The following is a 10393-nucleotide window of genomic DNA, read 5'->3' on the forward strand; positions in this document are numbered from 1 at the left end:
AAAATCGTCACATTCGGTAAAAGTTTGTCACATCGGGTATTCATTACATATTCTTAATCCTAGGTAGAGCAATAGTTAAAGAGCAGTTTTGATAGATATAAAGGATAGTAGAAGAAAAGGCAGCAGTGCAGAAAACTAAAGATGAAACAGCACTACTACAGCTGGGGCCCTATGCTCGCTACGGCACATATTCATTAAAGCGTAATGAATCCCCTGAGGTCATTTACGCACTGAGAATAAATTTTAGTTTTTGCGTTACAGGCAATTGCGGTATAAATCCAAAAGCAAATAGTTGTATCCATGTTAATTCAAGTTTCCTCATTACAGGCAATGCTGTTGTAAATACAAAAATAAATTGTCGCATCTGGTTCAAAGCTAGTTTCTGCATTACACGCAATAGCGGTGAAAGCATAAAAACAAATTGTCGTATACACCTCAAAGCGTGTACCTGTGTTCTGTCATTATTAAATTCTTTACATTTTCCTACAGATACAAATTGCTTATTATCAACGCTCTCGTCACTGAATTTGAGAACACGTTCAGGTTTGTGTGAAAGTCTGTTCGTCTGTGTAATTACGGATTTCAAGTTGCGTAGCTTTTCAGATTTTAAGTCGCGTGGCTTTTCGGATTTTAAGTCGCGTAGTTGCTGTAAATTGCTCACATTATACACGCTGCGTGAGTCTGACACATGTTCATAAAGTGGCATCTGTTGTGGTATGTTATTAACTGAAGTGTTTTTCATCTCTGTTACCTCTTGTTGTAGATTTGACAACTTCCTACGTAACGTGTTGTTAGATGAATCGATCACATTAATTGTCTGCTGTAAATTTTGAAATTCAGGTGTTTGGATAAATGAAACCGGTGCAGTATCGTCTGATTTATTGTCATTAGTATTTTCGATAACATCAATACGACTGGCCAATTCATCACATTTTTCAGTCAATATCTTAACCTGATCATCGGTTTTAGAATCAGACGCATTAATCTGTTTTTGCAACTTGCGCGTAGTTTCGCTCAGTTTTTTAACATCAGCTTTGATAACATCACAATCCTGTGTTAGATCTAATTGTTCGAATCTATCTGTCACTGTTTGAATATTTACTGTGTGTGTGTCTGTTTTTGATTTAAGGTCAGAAATTTCATCCCGTAATTCCGCGTTCAATTGTTCTATGGTATTAATTTTGTCGGACACTGTAGTAATATTATTGTCTACATACGTCTTCGCTTTCGCGAATATTTTACGTTTGTCCTCTTGTCTTTGTGCAGTGATTGTTTCCATGACTTGTCGTTTTACTTTGTTTTGATCTTGAATAAATCTGCGGAAACGCGTATCACTGTTCTGTATGTGCTGACTAAAGCGCTCGTTAATCTGAGTGTTCTGCTGTTCGAATTTCGCGTCTATCTTTGCGTCCATAGTGCGCGAAAGTTCTACCGTCATTGCTTTAAACTCGTCCCGTAATTGTGCAGCTTTTTCAGAGCATTGTTTAGCGACTCCGCTAATTTCGTCTCTGAGTGTTTCTGTTGCGACTGTTTGCATTTCTCTTAATTCTTGCGCAACAGATTTAATTTCTTCGCTATTTTTTTGTGAACACGCCTCAATTTCCGCGCGCAACTGTTCCTTAGTGTCATGACACTGCGCGGCAACAGCTTTAATTTGTTCACTAAGCTGCCTCGAATTGTCGTCAAATTTTTCATTTTGTTGTCTGACCTGTTCACTAAGTTGCTTGAGGTTTTCATCATTGTTGTCTAGTTTTTCATTAATTTTATTAAGTTGTTTCAAACTTTCCTTAACTTGTTTGTTATCTTCCTTATTTTGCAGCAATATTGCCATAATTTGACCCAATGTAACATTATCTACTCCATTCTCTGTACTGTTTAATGATGTACCTGCAGTTGTCGCACTTTGTGTGACCATTTGGTCATTTTGCAACTTACAAAAAGGATTATCAGTCCGATGTACACTGTCACTCACTATTTCGGAATTAAATAAATCCGTCTTACTTTGTGTATCCTGTTCATTTTCATTAGACAAATTCGTCTGTTCGTCACTTAAATTTTCCAAATCGGGTGTGTTAAGCTCGGCAGCGCTCATTACCATAGAGCGTCCCGCGTCATCAATTGTCGTCAAATTAACAGACGAGACAATTGAGTTCGCTTGTTCATCATTAATATAAAAGTCATCACTAGTGGTTATAATGCACTGATTGTTAGTGGACGCAGGATTGTCATCATCACACTGCGTGTCATAATTACTATCGGTCACGCTGTTTAAGTCGGTAATTTCATTCAAAATACCTCGCGATACACTATTCACAGTCTTTCGCGGCATTTTTGCAACAGTCACAAATATTCACAAAACAATAAGCACAAATGCAAAAGGAACATACAAATACAATAGAGCAACGAATTGCCGTTGACCTGTAGAAAAAAAAATTACAAGTTAATAAAAGCGTTGCGCCAAATCCTAATTATATCTAAGCAAACAAGAGCAGATATCTGACTGTTGTTCAAAAGACTCTCAACGAAATACGATCCTGGACTGGGTGTCGCCAAGTGTAACCTCCCCACCGAAATTTTATAAGAAATAAAGACAATACTTAATACAAATGGGAGCCAAGTGTAACCTCCCCACAAAAATTTGAAGAAATGTAATGACAATACTTAATAGAAATGGGAGCCAAACGTAACCTCCCTACAAAAATTTTAAAAGAAAAGGACGATACTAATTAGAAATGCTGATGGACATGGCTCTATGCGTAACCTGCCCACAATGAAATGTACTGACAATGGCAACAAAAAATGTGAAATTCGCAATCTGACTCAAATATAAATCCTTCAAAAAATTAAAGTCCATTCAGTGACAAGAAAATTCAATTAAACCGAAATATCGGTCTTTGGCCCTGTGTAAAACAATCAGAATTAAAGTCTTACCTCAGAATAAATGGATGTCACATATCTGCTCTTGTTGTTGCGCACCGCTTGGAGGAACTGCATTGCAAATAATAATATTCTCTTTTTTTGTGATTTTAGTGGAGTTTTTCTTCAAAAGAAGTGGAATGAAATGGGAAGTGCAACGAAATCTTGAGTTCAATAAAAAATTAAATTTTTGAGAAAATGCTTTTGAAATAAAAAAATTATTATTGGGAGACTTGTTGGAGAATAATTACAATAAATAAAATTTTTCATTATCTAATGATTATATTAATTAACAGTATACCTTATTCCTCATCTTGACCAGTGTTGCCGACCGCCTACATCACACAACCGCACTGGGCTGCTACTACTGACCGACCGCTCTGCATGACGACTACAGACTGAGTACTGCTCTCAACTAGACAGAGCTACAGACTCGCAACGACTGAACTGACAGACTCGCAACGACATACTGACTGCTACTGACTGAGAACCGCTCGCAACACTCGCGCGGTCAAGCGCATACTCTCTGGTCACAGATGCTACAATGCCTCGCCATCGCTGCTATGTTACATACGTGTTTCACTACTTGTGTCGATATATATATATATATATATTGTAAGTAGGCTGTTTATGTTTTCTCTATGTAAGTAGGCTGTTTAGGTTTTTTTATGGTAACGCCACCTCTGTATGAAAATCACTGGCTGTGCTGTGTGCAGTCTGTGGCTGCTTTGCATTGTTGTAATACTCGCCATTGTAGCGTTAGGCAGCTGGCTGTGAACAGTGCGTAGCGTTGCGCAGTTGGAGGTGAGCCGCCAGCAGTGGTGGATGTGGGGAGAGAGATGGCGGAGATTTGTAATTTGCCATGAACTGCTATATTTATATATGATGATATCAAGGTAAATACATTGTTTGTTCTCTACTAATATCTTTCATTTGCTAACTATCCCTATCAGTAGTTAGTGCCTTCCATAGTTTGAATCTTTTATTTAGCTGGCAGTAGTGGCGCTCGCTGTATTGCAGTAGCTTGAGCAGCGAAGATTTTTGTGAGGTAAGTGATTTGTGAAAGGTATAGTTTAATGTTAGTCAGGGCCATTCTTTTGTAGGGATTTTTGAAAGTCAGATTGCGTTGCGCTAACAAAATATTGTGTGTCAGGTTAAGCACAGTCATGTATAATTGTTGAAACGGGACGTTTCATATGTCGACCCTTAGCCTAGGATACCTCACTGGAATCTTCTGATTTTTTTCTTGTAGTTTGTGTATTTAGTGTAGCTTTTGTTTATTGCTAGCGCGTAATTATAGAGAGAATTTCCTTTGTAGTTGTAGTTTTTCATTGTTGTACAGCAAAACAGTTGTGGCATGCATGTAGATTTGCACCAAGTATTTCGCAGCTGCGCTGGCAATTAAGTAGACATTATTTCCATTGCTATGTTATTTTATTTTGCTCTTCAAATTGCGCTTTTCTGTGTTATCGTGTGAAATACTGTGACAATAATGGCGTGTGAAAAACTCAATACTAGGCTCCAAAGTAAACTGAGAAATGACAGTGAAGACGAAAGCAGTGTGTTAGCGCCGCAGAGTAATGAATTAACTAATGTTCAAAGTAGTAATTTGGTTATTGCGCATAGGGAAATGGAGCGGGCGGCAAACAATGGTGTAGACAGTGAAACAGGTAGTGAACAGGGAAGCGTTATCGATCGATTGGTCGGCAACAGCTCGCCTCAGGAATCGGGAATGACAGAACACAATATTGCAAATACTGCAGACTCAGGTTTTGGGTTCCCACCGTTTTCTCAAATGAGTCAAGACACATTTTCCACTTGTCAAAATGTGAATGTTGCCGGTGCAACTTCACTGCCGAAAAGCACTGAGGAACATGTTTCAGACACCAGTGCATTGTTATTACAATTAATGCAACAAATGGGACAAAAGCTTGAAAAGTTAGACACAATGGAACAACATCAGAGACAAACACAGCAACAGTTAGACACAATGGAACAAAATCAGAGACAAACACAGCAAAAGCTTCAAAAGTTAGACACAGTGGAACAAAATCTTAAAAAGTTAGACTCATTGGAACAAACACTTGAACAAACACGTGAAGATTTAACTACTGAGTTACATAACATTGAATCGAAATGTCAAAAAGTCTGTAATGACGTAAAAACACAAATTTGTGAGCATTTTCAACCTATTTTTTCGCGGCATGAAAATGCATTACAGAATCACGAAGCAGCCATAAAAGAACTGCAAATTATTGTTCATGAAAATCATGAGACATTGCAAGCTAAATTTGACTCAGTTGCATCTACCGATTCGGTTATGCAACTTGCAAAAACTCAGGAAAACTTTAAGGACACAGTAGATACTCTGAAACTTGGTTCAGAAAAACACACTGAAGAAGTAAGTACACTATCGGAGAAAGTAGCCGAACTTTCGGATCAGGTCACTAACTTATCTACGAAGGTAGATGATAATCTGAACGACACAAAACCGGCAGTCTTTAATGACACAGAAGAGTGTGAACAAATTAGGAAATTCAAACAAAATCAGAATCAAATTAATACGCAACACCAAAGAGAAATCCGGGAAGTACAAGATCAGCTGACTCAGGTAATACAAGAATTACGTATTTCAGAGGCCACTTGCGCTCCAATACGGGAAGAGGGACTTAGAAATACGGAACAACCACAAAATAATAACACAGGACACTTCGGAAGTTATGAAAGAAATTGGGAAGGTGCACCGAATTTTGAAATGGAACCGCCGAAACGACGTAACAATGACCGATATGCGACTCGCCGACATGATGACTTTGACTATAAGCTGTTCATTACTACACGTAAATTCAAAACATTTAAGAATTCTGGCAACGACATTCATCCACAAGCATGGCTCCATCAATTCTCTCATTGTTTTCCTCCCAACTGGTCATTAGAGCACAGATTAGAATTTATGTGTGGCTACTTAGAGAATGAACCAGCTGTAAGAATGCGGTCGGTCATTCACGATTGCCACAGTGAAGGAGAGTTTTACCATGCCTTCCTCTCAGCATATTGGTCTCAGGCCACACAAGACCGAGTAAAACAAAGCATCATAATGATGAAACGTTTCGAACAATCTGAATTTTCCAGTCTTATGAAATATTTTGAAGACATGTTGCATAAGAATCAGTACCTGTCAAACCCATACAGCCCCTCAGAACTCATCCGCATTTGCTTAATCAAATTACCTGAACATTTACGGCATATTATTTTAGCAGGACGTTGCAAAGACGACATTGAAGCTTTTCAGGGACTGTTACAAGAACTAGAAATTGACACTGATAATTGTGGAACGCGAAAACAAGGACACAACAATTACAGGTCACATCCGTCACAATTCCGTGACGACAGAAACAATAACCGGACACGACTGGTCTATTCTTACAACGCAAATCGTGACCAAAATAGACACCACCCGTACGACAACTGTTGGCAGAGTAGTAATAATTACAGGGAAAGATCACCTCTCCGCGGTAGTGACTATCACAGAGACAATCAGAGAAACAGACAATATGGGAACCAAAATAATTATTATCAAGGGAGACAGAATAACTTCAGACGCAACAGTTCAGCGCGCAGTTACGATTCAGGGAGACATTCTCCACCACTTAACCGACAAGAAAGAAACTACAGGAACTACCGACATGACGACAGACGATGTGATCGTAACGACAGACCTGAATTGCATCAGAGCTGGCGGGATTCAAACAGGGCAGGGCCTTCTCGTCAGAGTGAATTTGTTGAAGTTAGGTCTCCTAATCCCAATAACGGCGCGCGCCAACAAAGAGACAGACAATGACTCGCACAGCAGGCAGCCGCGTGCGCCCGCTGGCTCCGAGAAATATAACATAAGACGCTAGCCTTGAGAAAAATTTTAGCATTCTTTACCGATGTATACAACATGATAATTGCGTTGAAGTTGAAACTCTGTGCACTAGGAAGAGTAAAGGTTTACACCACATTTCACATGCAAAACCGTTTATTGAAAGATAATCTGCTTTTTAACTTTGTCTTTGCCATATAACTTTTCACTTTACATTACTGGGATGATGTGTCAGACTTAAGAAACTGTTAACATACAACAACGTTTGAAGTTAAATATCCAGTCTAGAACCTAGGGAACATTTTTAAACAGAAATTACGAATGCATTGTTATAGTGAACAGACGACACAGTGTTGTATTTGTACATTCTTGCTTGTTAGTTGCACGATTATGGAACGACTATTAGGCTCACATACTTAGAACATTTACCAGTACTGCTAATGAGATTTTAATGCAACATTTTGGTTTACTTGAAAATATATTCTGGATTTAAAGTACTTTCTGTGAGATACCAGATGACACAGTGTTAGTTTATGTGACAGTTACACGATTTTATCACGACGCTACTAATGAGTGACAATTTACAATGTTGCTTTTGTAGTGTTTCTGTTTTATTTCTGCACAGTTTTTCTGTTTTATTCTGGAAAGTAAAACATGTTTTAGTAGTAACTTTTGTGGTATAGCTACAATGAGACTGCCTTTTCCGTAGCACAACAATACGTTACAGCACAGTACTTTCTTGATCACAGTAATGTACGTAATAACTACGATATCTATACACAAAGCATTTCACTTTCGTTTATGATGGGGTAAGTACATTGACTTCTGCAGAACTTGGCTTTCGGAGGACGATAACTACGACACTTCTACAGAGATTATGTTGCAACAAGACGCACATTTAGCGCTGCAGGACATGTATTTGAGTGATTAATTTTGTACTTAAAACATTTATTTTTAAAGATATTTGAAGTACAATGATACAAATGTTTTCAGTGATACATTTCATCTCATTGCTGTAATCTGTAACACCTGAGGGTATAATTACATTAATCCTCAGGGGCTTACACACTTACTTTGTGTACCATGTGTTTGGCAACCACAAGGAACCCTAGCTAGTATGGTATTTGCTTATACAACTTTACACATCGGTACCATATTTCTCTAACACACAAATTTCCCAGCTATCTGATCATTTAACTGAGAGATAAACATTTTTTTTACTACATCAGTGACACATGTTTATGCAATACACAGTTGGGTAACTTCACACTTATGAAACTGTATTTTGTCTGTACTTTGTAAACTGTTCATATTTTTTCGGAATCATTGTGATACTATGAGAGCTTTGAATGATGTATTTGGTAAGGGAGCATGATTTTAAAGTACGTTTGAGGTAGATGACACTATTGAAATGAGCAGAGAATTTTTTTTAGGTTTTGAAATTATTGCAGAAAGCTACGACGATTTTGAGAGTTGACTAAGATGTTATGATATTATTACGACGACGATGTGTATTATACTGTTGAGGTATGTTTATGATTAATAAGATGATGATACCGTATATGAGGTGTTTGATTATGCTACGTATTTCTTATGATGAAATACTGAAGAAGTGTTGACGAATAAGGTAAGGAATAATGAGTAGTGATTAGGGACTCTGATTTGTGAAAAAGGTTGTTGGAAACCAAGAATCGTACTTTAAGAGTTATGAAATGTGTGTATATGAGTGAATGTATCACAATGCTGGCGAAAATTTTTTGGACACTGTTATATTTATAGGGTTTTGTTTCTACACATTTGCAATGCAAATTCTCGACCCGTGAAATTTTGTATATGAGACTGTCACAGTAGCGGAAACTGCTGTCGTAAATATTTCCGTAAGAAAGTTAAGTGACCACCTGCACGTAATGCGTCGCGGGCACCCACCTGGGCGACAGCCGCCCGAAAAAAAGCCATTAGCCTTTCAGCGGCACAGGTAGAAAAAAAAGGGGGGCCATTATACTCGCTATTGACATTTCCTTGTTGAAAGCATACTGTGGAACTCGTAATTTATGATATTTACTGAAATGCCTAATGAAATGACGAGAAATATTTTTACATCTGCACACCTGATTACGACAAGCGTCTTTCTACGAGAGTTGAGAGAATTTCTACTAACTTATGAAATGTCACATGACTATTGAATGATATTTTTATGCTTTGGTTTGCGTAATTGCTTATTTCATTTGACATCTGTTTTCCAGCTGTGTTGCAGCATTGGTTTCATAAAATAAAATTAAATGCATTTGCTAATGTGAACACTTTCTGTCAACAGATCTGTTAAATAATAATTTTGTGATCCACATTCTTTAAAAAAAAGGAGCACTTGGAAAGGAAAGAACAATAAGAAGGGACTAGTAACAGTAACTGGACACATAATTTTCTTTTCAAGTACATGGTAATATTTTTTTTACAATAAGTTGTTGTGGTGCACCACTTTAATTACATAGACATTAAGATGTGAATATACATTTCCCTTATCTGCATTGTTATCTTTAGTGTACTATTTTTTCTGCTTGAGCTATGTCATGTTTAGGTATAAGTTGCTGCTGTTTGCCAGGCATAGTGTTATTGAATTTGACTTTACATTATTCTGTTAAGCCAGTTTTACTAATGATTTATTTTTATTGTTTGCTGCACATTGCCTTAGATTAGTTGTAATTTATGCTGCTTGCTTTGCCTTTTGTATTTTTTATCATTGCTGTTTGTGTTAATTGTTTTGTGCTGCTGCATTGCCTCGTTCCTTAGTTTAATATCTGAGCTCAGTAGATTTAAGTTAGCTTAAGAGGGGGTAGACTATATAAGAAACTAACTATTATAAATTTATAAGAAATAGGATACTGTACAGTGGAGAAAAACTATTATTGACAGAGGATGTGAACAAAATACAGAAAGCATGCTTAGATAGAATTTTTTTGGTGGAAACAAAGGATGAAATAAGAGGAAAGATATATGAAGTTTTGGGTTGGACTGCAGTACCAAATGTTACACTGAAAACGAACCCTGTCCTTTCCTATTGGTGTTATCCCACTATGTGTTTGTGTACCCTTGTGTATTTGTTTTCTTCCTGTCTCTGTGTAGTTTCATAGAATTTTTTCTTCTTTTAATATTAAGCTACATTCACTATGATGAGGAATACTGTTATCCTCGAATATAATTGGCATTAATAATATGTTATTTACTTTGTAAAGATGTTAGACATTATTAATTCCGTTCTGTTTAATGCTCATGTGTGAAGTTGATGTTTCAAAAGTTATTGTGATCTTTTATGTATGTACTCATGTCATAATTCCACTGATGTATATGTTAGTTCGATTCTTTTGTAAAGCCTGTACTACAAATGTTATCTGTATTATTATGTTCTTTAATGATGTATTTTGTACCTTTGTTATTGTATTTTTATGTTACCAAATTGTAATTGTTACCAGTTCTTCAAATTAAGTAACATTTCACTGCACACGTTTCTGTTGGTCATAGTACATGGACAATATGTGAGAAGTAGGGACTGTTAGTGTTTGCACGTGTGTTGATAATTCAGCAAGGGACTGGATAACAGCATTGCTCGTTCTAAGG

Source organism: Schistocerca americana, chromosome 3, assembly GCF_021461395.2.
Source record: "Schistocerca americana isolate TAMUIC-IGC-003095 chromosome 3, iqSchAmer2.1, whole genome shotgun sequence".
NCBI lineage: Eukaryota > Metazoa > Arthropoda > Insecta > Orthoptera > Acrididae > Schistocerca > Schistocerca americana.